The sequence below is a fragment of the Carassius auratus genome, unplaced genomic scaffold, assembly GCF_003368295.1.
Source record: "Carassius auratus strain Wakin unplaced genomic scaffold, ASM336829v1 scaf_tig00012829, whole genome shotgun sequence".
Classification (NCBI taxonomy): domain Eukaryota; kingdom Metazoa; phylum Chordata; class Actinopteri; order Cypriniformes; family Cyprinidae; genus Carassius; species Carassius auratus.
The window spans coordinates 24,880-33,138 of NW_020524332.1; the positions used below are offsets into that span (position 1 = coordinate 24,880).

The window sequence follows — 8,259 nt, forward strand, 5'->3', positions numbered from 1 at the left end:
TTTTAATTACTTCTCTTTAAATGCACTGGGGCAACTACAGTGTTCCATAAATCAAGTTGGATCGTATGGATGGTGTTGCACCAGCTATATGAATATCAAGGACTTTGATTGTCAAAAGTGTATGCTTTATCTCAAATCTTGGATTCTTCTGAAACACCTGTCAATGTTTAATTTCTCTTAATATTCGTTTTAGGTTGAAGCTGAAATAACTTGATCTCTGAAAGAAACTGAAGCTGAAATGCTTGTTTGTCCTCTCCAGCTCATCTAAACAGAATGTGGCAAGGGGAGACACGAGCTCCCCCAGTAAAGACTCTTAACTGCCCCATAAGGTGTGGTTCAGAGGAACGAATCACAGATCCAGCCTCAATGAGGTGAATGTGGGGGGAGAGCCATTAAAGGCCATTGTAACAGTGAATGGTGAGGAAGGCAGCCATAGGCCACCCGATCAAGATATGAGGGGAGAGAGGCAGTAGTCGTCAGCAGGGTGTCAAGAGCAATCAAAAGGCCATCGGACAGATTGTATAAGTGAATGGGGCAGAGGGAAGAGAGGCCACATACCTGTTTTATCAGATACTAAAACCTCCGGGTCAGTGGTACGAAAAAAAAAAAACGCAAATCAGCTTCCGAATTGGTAATAATTTGATATCTGTGATATTGTAGTGTCACTGCGATACTATTAGAGGGTTGTTGTTTTTGTCTAAATATTTATTATTATTAATTAATTTTTTTATTATTTACCTTTTAAAGTTTTTTTATTTATTTTATTTTTACTTATTTTAGCACACCAAGTAACTATATAAAATATAAAATGCACCTTTGGCAAATAGTTTAAATAAAAATACGTTATTTTTTATATTTCTTTTGAATTCAGTCAATGTGTAAAAAACTGTTATGGTATTTTTGGTTAATAACACCATTTAATCCTTCGAACGCCACGATATTTGATATATAAGTGGAATCAGAAAGCAACTGTGAAATTCTAAACGGTAATTTTATACAACTTTTTTCCTAAATATTTTGATCAGATATTTATACGGTTGTTTGTAAAGACACTTTTTAAGAGCTTCTTGTTTGCTCTCCCTGTATTTCCTTCCTCGTTAGATTTTGATCTTCAAACACAGAGCTATCATTTCATCTCAACACACACTTTACCACATATACGCCCTTTTATCAGCAACAACATTTGGTTCCTCCATATAATGCATAACTCTGATCCAGCTGATGCAGGCATAACCTTCTTCTGAAATGTCCCAGAATGCATTATGTGTAAACAAGGGTGTGATGCTGTTGCACCATATTACAGAGCTTCCGATTCAATAATATTCAGTAATATCACTGAATAAAAAGTTTTGCCGACTATAGATTTTACAGTACACAAGCATGAAAAACCGAGCCACTTTGGGGTGTTTTGCAGCCTAATCCTGGTTCTGACATCCCTCACTGGGCCTGTGTCATCTCTTTCCACTTTCTCCTCCTCTGTCTGCACTTTACATAACAATTCCCAGCCAAGTCCATGGGCCAGCACAATGCCTGCAGCAGTGGTTTGATGTCTTTTAAAGGCTTTGACTGGCCCCAGAGGCCTCCTGTGTGTCCTTTCCTAGTCTTTGTGGCCAGGAGAGTGTTTGAAGGCAGGGGGTTGATTGTTGTAGATTTGAGTTGGCTGTGCTTGTACTGATGGTGTGTGATGCTCTGGGTGGGTGGCGAAACATCACTGGAGATCAGAATGGCAGTGAAAGCAGACTGCTGAGGTGTATATGCTGCCGTTCAAAAGATTGGGATAAGTTTGATTTTTTTTTTATGTGCAGGTTTTTAAAAAAAGTTTCTTATGCTCATCAAATCTGCGTATATTTGATCAGAAATTGGCTACAGAAACAGTATATTTATTCTTTAATTTATTCATTTATAATAAAAAGTTAAAAAGAACGACATTTATTTAAACTGGAAAACTTTTGTAACAATATACACTAAAGTTCAAAAGTCTGGGGTCCGCACTTTTTTTTCTTTCCTATTTTGAAATAAATTATTTTATTCAGCAAGGATGTGTTAAATTCCTAAAGAATAATAGTAAAGTCTACTTTGATAAATGCATACTTTTTTAAAAAACATTTTATTAATCAAAGAATCTCGAAAAAGGTATGACAGGTTCCAAAATATATATATATTAAGCAGCACTTACTATTCTAAGAACGATCAAATATGATTTTGTGTGTGTGTGTGTGTATAATAAGAATGTTAAAAGTTAGCCTATGCAAAGCGTTTCTTAGATGCAGATGGTCTGATAATATTTTCTCTCAACATCATGAGAATGTTCAAATAACATCATAATTACATTCCTAGAATGTTGTCCTAAGAACGTTTTCTCTCAACTTTCGGACAATAGCAAATTTAAATAAAGTTATAAGAACGTTACATAAACATTACTTTAAGAACATGTTGTCCTTATCTAACTTAAATGTCTGTAAAAGTTATGAGAACATCCCAGTTAGCTGGGAAGGTCCTAGTATTTTTATTTATTTCAGAAATACGTTTAGTCAGCTGAACATTTGGTATGTGGAACAGCAGCCTAGTCTACAATCCACAGAAAACACTTGTTTCCCTCACAGCATCGTCTTCGATCCAGTCAAAAATTAAACAGCCCATGGCGCTACTATGACTGTAGGCCTATGGTCTGTATCAATAAGACTCCGGTACATGTTTATACCGTAAAAGAGGCTTTGGGATAGTGTGTCAGTGTTTGTTTCAGAGGAGGGGGCAGGGGTGGAATCAAAGGGTTGGGACTTATTGTTCATTGGTGAAAGGCAGCTAATGGCCGGCCATCGCAGCTCTGGATCTGAAAGCTGCGGGGGGCCTCGGGCTCTTCTGGCACAATACCTCCCCCATCCACTTTCCCGCGGCGCGTCTTCCTGCCGCAGTCTGCACCGATCGGCTCTGTCGGGGGTGCACAGCTGTATCGATGAGTCTGCAGAGCTCTTCCAAACTGTAAACCACGTCTAATGAAACAATATGTAGCCTATTTTCTTTTCTTTCTTTTTTTCTTTTTTTTTTGGGGGGGGGGCGGGGGGGATATGAGAGCACACTTTTGCACTTTGAATATCGGATTATCAAATGTCCTAAATTTAGGATTTCACACCATGAATCTGAGACAACTTTCTTATGTATATATTATGATTTTCATACGTCTTGATTTTAATCAAGTACCATTTTCGTGTCATAAATAACATTTCGTTTTAAGCATGTAAATTTTTTTTTCGAATTAATTCCTTATTGTCTAAAACTGAAGGTGAACTAAAATTATATGATTTCCAAAAAGGCTCTTGCATGTATAAACGGCTCCTTTCAGTAATTGAAGCAGCGTGAAGGTGGGAGATGTGACGCTTGTAATCCAATTGCTTATCAGCAACAGACAAACATTTCACCTTTTATTTGTCTCTCTTGGTCAAATAGAACAGCAAAAATGCATGTGAATGCAGTTTTACAGATTATACAGTTGAATAATATATATTGTGGTTTATTAAATAAAAAAATGACATTTTAATTAAATGTGGTAGGCTAAAGGGAGTTTAAAACAAGTACAAGAAAGTGAATTTTCCCACGGATGTCAATAATTTCAATATCAAGAAAGCTCATTAAGTGCATGTTACTGAAACAAAGTTTACTTAATGTGGCATGAATATAAAACACGTGAATAGGCCTAGTGCTATTTGTATTGTAAATACTCAACCTAAAAGAAAGCTGGATTAACAGCCTATTATGCATTTCATCTTATGAATTTTTAAAGGTTTTACTGAAGTTAAATATTTATAAGAGTAAATGTATGATTTGTGCACTTTTGGAAAATGCAAATAAAGATACACCTCTCATTCCCAAAGACGCCCTCATCCAATGAGAAAACCAAGTTCATTCACAAATTCACCGTCAGCTGTGACTTATTGTCTCAGGTGACCAATAGGAGAGGAGATGGTTAATGACTCCAGCCTCCAACTCCGATTGATTAGGAAAACCTGTGTGGGACAGGATCAGAATTGAGATCTGGAAGAGTTGGTGTGGTGAGTTTTATCCTGTTCTGAAGGCCTAATTGATGGCCGTCACACAAGGATTGCGCACATCTCCACACAGGCTCATACTGGCACGCACGATCTGAGTCTTCGAAATCTACTTTGGTTTAGTAAGTCTGGTATTTCCACAAGAACATCCTGGCATGGAGCTGCTGATCGCCGGTTATTGATTATCAAACCAACAGCCTCAACGCTTGAAACATTATTATTATTATTATTATTATTATTATTTGAGAAGATGACGGAGAGAGCGCAGAGCCCGACAGGACCGGACTGCAGACCCTACGAGGTCAACAGGGCCATGTACCCTCAAGCCCCGGGCCTGGATGGACTTGGCGCTGCGTCCTTCCAGTTCGCGCACGGCATGTTTCAGGATCCGAGTCTGCTTTTAAACAAAGGCCATTTTGACGGAATCAGCCGCTCTGCGACACACCAAACCTTCTTTCCATTTTCAGGCGATTTTAAAACGAACGATCTGCAAGGCGGTGATTTTGCGCAACCTAAACACTGGTACCCGTTTGCTGCACCAGAGTTCACTGGGCAGGTCGCGGGTGCGACGGCAACCACCCAGCCGGCGAACATCAGCCCGCCTATCGCTGAAACCAGGGAACAAATCAAGATTCATGCTGTGGTAAAAACTGAAAAGGATGCTGATGAATACCCCAATGAAGAAAACAGGCCGATGTCACAATATAATCTCACTCCCGGGACACCATCCGTACCCAACGGGGTGAATTATTACACACCCTGGAACCCCTCGTTTTGGCCTGGTCTGTCTCATATCACGGCTCCTGCAAATATTTCTCAAGCTCCCCCGACTCCCTCCGCATCATCCCCATCTCTGTCACCATCTCCACCTGGAAATGGGTTCGAAAGCCCGGGATTCTCAACGGGGACCCAGCGCAAAACATCCCTTCGGGTTCAGGCGCAAAGCGCAGCCAGGAGCAGCGGCTCGTCCAGTGGAGGGTGCAGTGATTCTGAGGAGGAGGTGAGGTTTTTGACCTATATTAAATGTTTATTTAGATCTTTGTCGTTTGTGGGTATACATTAACAACTTTCCATTCACACAATTTTTAGGAGAATCTTACCACAGAAGATTTGGAACGGTTTGCTAAAGAGCTCAAACACAAACGCATCACTCTGGGCTTCACGCAGGCCGACGTGGGGCTCGCGCTGGAAACCTGTATGGTGAGTTTGAGGTCTCTGAACCCTAGGACTAAATGTACGACTGAACATTTGTTTCAGGCTAACGGTTTAAATTATTTATTTTTGTTCCTTCTCTGTGTGTGTCAAGGCAAAATGTTCAGTCAGACGACTATCTGTCGCTTTGAGGCTCTCCAGCTTAGTTTCAAGAATATGTGCAAACTGAAGCCGCTGCTCCAGAGGTGGTTGATTGAGGCGGAAAATTCCGAAAACCCTCAGGATGTAAGTACGCTACACTACTGTAGAGGGCGCTCAAAACGGTGTCCTCTGTCGCTGAACTTGATACTACTTTACCTCCGCTCCGTTGCCTGTTTACTTGGGCACACGGTGGCTGTTTTCAATCAGTGGAGTCGCTATGGAATTATGGGCCCATTCACAAAATTTTGCTATGGGGCCCTCTCGAAATCACTTTCAGGAGGGCGGGGCCTTCAGTTGGGGCCTTCTCAGCTTCTGTGCCCTATTCACTTTGTCACCATTTTCCCTGTTAGGAACAGAATACTAAGGTAGCCTCTTATTACGTGAAACGGGTAAAAATTGATCTTATAACGGTTTACTAAATACTGTAGTATACAGTGAGCTTTTCAGGTGTGACACACTAGACCATTTCACACTTCATACTGTATATGTGATCGCACCAACTAGTTACATCAGAAGTAAACAAAACCAATTTTATTAAATGTATTAAGTTGAATGTGTGTGAGAGATGCATTTACTTTTTTTTTTGTTGTTTATTTTTTGCTATTTGAATTTTGCAGCACCTCTGCTGTAGACTATCAAGCTACAAGACAACCTGGCAAAACGTGATCATTATGTAATACATCCATAAACCTTCTGTTCAATACAGTGATTGAATAGTGAGCATAAAGTGTTCCAGAAGTGCTTGCAATACCTAATTGGACTTTGTATAGTTTTTTAAAACTTTTATTGCATGCATACTCATGTAAAACAGTTTGTCTCTCATCGCCCATTTAATTATTTTATCTTCCAGATGTACAAAATTGAACGGGTGTTCATAGACACAAGAAAAAGAAAGCGGGAGGACTAGTTTGGAAGGCACAGTCCGTTCTGCTCTGGAGTCGTACTTTGTGAAGTGCCCCAAACCCAACACTCTGGAGATCACGCATATATCTGATGACTAGGCCTGGAGAGAGATGTAGGCATGCCTCAAAGTCTTTGGATTCATTATATTTAGATCCGTCAGTGCTTTTAGAGCCTATTTTTCTTATTTTTCTTTTCTTCTTTAAGGTAGTACGTGGTGTGGTTCTTGCAACCAGTAGACAAAAGGGGAAGCGTCTATCATTGCCCTTTGATGATGAATGCGCTGAAGAACAGTATTATGAGCAGAGTCCACCACCTCCGCCCCATATGGGTGGCACGACCCTCCCAGGGCAAGGCTATCCTGGACCGGCCCACCCTGGAGGGTGCCCCTGCCCTATACATGCCATCCCTCCACCGACCGGAGGTCTTTAAAAACATCCTGCACCCTGGACTGGTGGGTCACTTCACCAGCTAAACAGGTGTTTGCCAAATTTTAAATCGAGATTCTCCAATCCAGGCTAATGCATCAAATCAGCCATATGAGTTCATTTTTATGTAAACACTTGAATCTGTTTGATTCTTTTCATATGTGTCTTGGGACGCTCTGATTGTATAGTGTCTGATTTAGACTTGACTTGTTCACTAACGAGCCTAATGGCATTTGCACATGAAGTCAAAGTTTCAGATATGAATTTTTATAGTTGTTTTTATGACTCCTGTATCAATTTTTAATGTACATATGTTTTGTCTTGTTCAATATTTGATTTCCAAAGTATATTTCCATATTTGTCTTCATACTTTGATAGTTCTCCACAAATTTCTATGTGAACTGGCAGCAATTCAAGACTTGTATTTTGACTAATTACTTTTTTCTTTTCTTTATATATTAAAAAAAATTGGTTTTTTTTTTTTTTTTTTTTTTTTTTTTTTTTAGATTGTTTGCAAAGGACATCAGTCACTGTTCTTTTTTCTCTAAATGCTTGCACTCGTCAACTCTTGCCAACAATTGAAAATAATTATAGTGTAATTATATCAGCGTGATTTTATAGATGAGATTTGCTGCCAGTTTGGAAGCCTCTCTGTGGAGGTAGTGTGCCTTTATCGTTTTGTGTTCATCATGCATGCTCCATCCCTATGCAATGTAAAATGAAAAGCCACATTTGATAATTTATTGAAATTTTGCTCAACACCTACAATATCACTGGGTAGCAATTAAACGATTTCAATTGACTCTTACTTGTTTGTTTTTGGGACAAAATCAACCTGTTGCTTTTAACACTTGTTGTACAGCTAAAGTATCTTGGTTTAAAACAATGTTTCCGGGTTCAGACTGGCAATCCAACACCGAACCATGAATCTGACAATTCACTGAAAAAAAAAATTAAGCATATTGAGTTTTTTTGCACTTGGCCCCACCCCCCAAAAAATCTATTTGCTTTGCTTGCATTTTATTCCGTCCTTCAAGATTCCTTGTACACAGGATATATTTATTCCGTCCTTCAAGATTCCTTGTACACAGGATATATAGACATGTTGACAGGAGAGGAAGCAAGGTTTGCACATTGTGGTTTCAGTTTGGCACCATGGCCCCAGTAGCATCGATAGCAATAGAACTTGGGTTTTTTTTTTATGCTTGCACACGTGCACCGGAATGCTCAGCGATTTGTTAATACACAAATGGTGCTGCTGATGCTGTCAGTATGAATTCAAATAAGATACTGCATCATGTAACCTGTGTAGTGCTTGGCTATTCACAAGGAAAAAATTTTTGCTGCACTGCTTTCCCATTGCTTTTCTATGCAAGTGTGCGCTAGATGAAAACATTTGCCCCCACTTCTCATGTATTTTTAAGCATTTCACACAACTGTAAAGTGCTGCCCAATTTAAAAGATCAACTTTTAAAAAGCATGCATTTAGACTGTCCAGCCCACTCCAATTGCACTGTTCAGCATTTGCCTGTTTT

At 39.6% G+C, this 8,259-nt stretch overlaps 1 pseudogene; it reads left to right on the forward strand.

The window, feature by feature from the left end:
• The first annotated feature begins 3,848 nt into the window (after window positions 1-3,848).
• Window positions 3,849-6,811, forward strand: LOC113073723 (POU domain, class 5, transcription factor 1-like; annotated as a pseudogene).
• Window positions 6,812-8,259: the final 1,448 nt, after the last annotated feature.